Here is a 1,780-nt window from a genome sequence, read left to right as displayed (position 1 = left end):
AGGCGAGCGGCGGTCGTCACATCCAATAGGCGTGGGCTCTCTGGCCTGGGGGGCGGATCCTAGGCCAGCCTCGGCCAATGGTGACTGGCCGAACGCCTCGGGCAGGGCTGAGAATGTTGACAGATGCGAAGCTTGGCTGGGATAGGCTGGCCCCAGTAGTAACAATTTAGAAGCCCAAGCTTAGCAACAGCACGTGGTGGCCCAGCCCCAGTGCTCGCTGACTGGCGGCCGTCGTGCATGTTAAGTAGGCATTGCGCACCGATTGGGCCAGATCGGCCTATGTAAATTGGGACCGCGGACCAATGGCCGGCGACGGGGCGTGGGGCCAATGAGGGCGCCGGGGCAGGACGCGTTGCCGAGAGGAAGCGCAGCGCGGTGGGACCGCTGCCCGGCCTACGCTGGGGCCAGGAGGACGTGGACCGTGTCTCGGGAGACACCCGGCAGGATGCGCTGCGGACACGCGCCCCGGTGCTTTGTCGTGCCATGCACGTCGTGCGCAACGACCTGTTGCTCGGGGTCAGCTGTACCACAGCCTCGGTGGAAGACCCGGTTTGGGGGCCTGACTGGGGCCGGAGCTGGGATCTTGCTAAAGGACTGCAAAGGACACCTGTCCCCGCATGAATAGTGGCTTCAGGGAAGGCTAAAACTTGGGACAGAGACGCAGACAGTTGGAACCTAAAAGCTTCTCAAAAAATGTCAGATCCAGAGTAGGCAGAAACACTTAGTTTCCTAGTGTCCATCAGGAGTGAAAGAAAGATCACCAGGTCTAAAGAAGGGGCCCCAAGATCTGCTGTCACGAACAAGAGAGATCCCGGAGCAGTCTGTTGTGGTGCTTGGTCTGAGGGTAGGGCTATTCCAATAATCAGGTTCTGGTGACCGACAAGAGGGCGAGCTCTTCAGCAGGCTCTTGGCTTGTGTGGCCGCTCTAAGTCCTAAGCAGATGGACCAGCAAGCTGGAGAGTTCTGTGGCATAAGGTGGCTGGCTGGACAGCAGCCTCTAAAATAGAAGGAGGCTTCGTCGCCAACAGCAAAAATTACTAATGCTACACTTTATTGTAGGACCAAAGCGGATGCATGATACACACTTCCTTGTGGATCTCCGTATGCCCCATATGCAGATAAGGAAACTTGCAGAGTCCCCTTGAAATAGGAAAATGGAGACCAGTGCTCCTACACTGGTTACTTGGGACTGTTAACAATCCAGGAATGTGGAAACCAGAGCCACTTCGCTCCCAGCCTGGGTGTGAGCCACAGATGTCTGACCTGTGGGGCAGGATTAAGAACAACAGGTGCGCAGATGGAGCCCTGCAAGACCCAGTGAGGAAACTCATGCTGCCGAAAAAAGTCCTGTGTAGACACTGAAAGAACTCCTTGGTGTTGGCTGAGGTGCCTCTTGGACCAGCCCCACAATCACCCCAAGGCCAGGTAGCCAGAACCAGTTAGTCTGTAGGGTTGCCTAGAGTTGTGAATGAGAAGGATGTCCATCTTTCTGGAGCACTGAGAGCCATGCTGAGCTTTGGGGGTCCTGAGATTAGCATTGGGGGGGGGGCAGCATTTTGATGGGTGCACCCTTGCTTCGGCAGGCTGGAGAATTGCCTCAAAGTGCTAAGGCAAGACCTCCCTAGCCGGCTGCCTCCTGCTACTGGGACAGGATGTTCCAGTGTGCTGAAGTGGAGCACACGGGTAACCACGGCCTCCCAGCCTGGGAAAATTTTAATCTCCACCGAGGACACTAGCTCCTACCAGCTGCGCCCAGGACAAAGCACTTTCCGGTGCAAGA

Source organism: Peromyscus maniculatus, chromosome 10 (genome assembly GCF_049852395.1).
Source record: "Peromyscus maniculatus bairdii isolate BWxNUB_F1_BW_parent chromosome 10, HU_Pman_BW_mat_3.1, whole genome shotgun sequence".
Classification (NCBI taxonomy): domain Eukaryota; kingdom Metazoa; phylum Chordata; class Mammalia; order Rodentia; family Cricetidae; genus Peromyscus; species Peromyscus maniculatus.
This window is presented reverse-complemented; position numbering follows the sequence as displayed.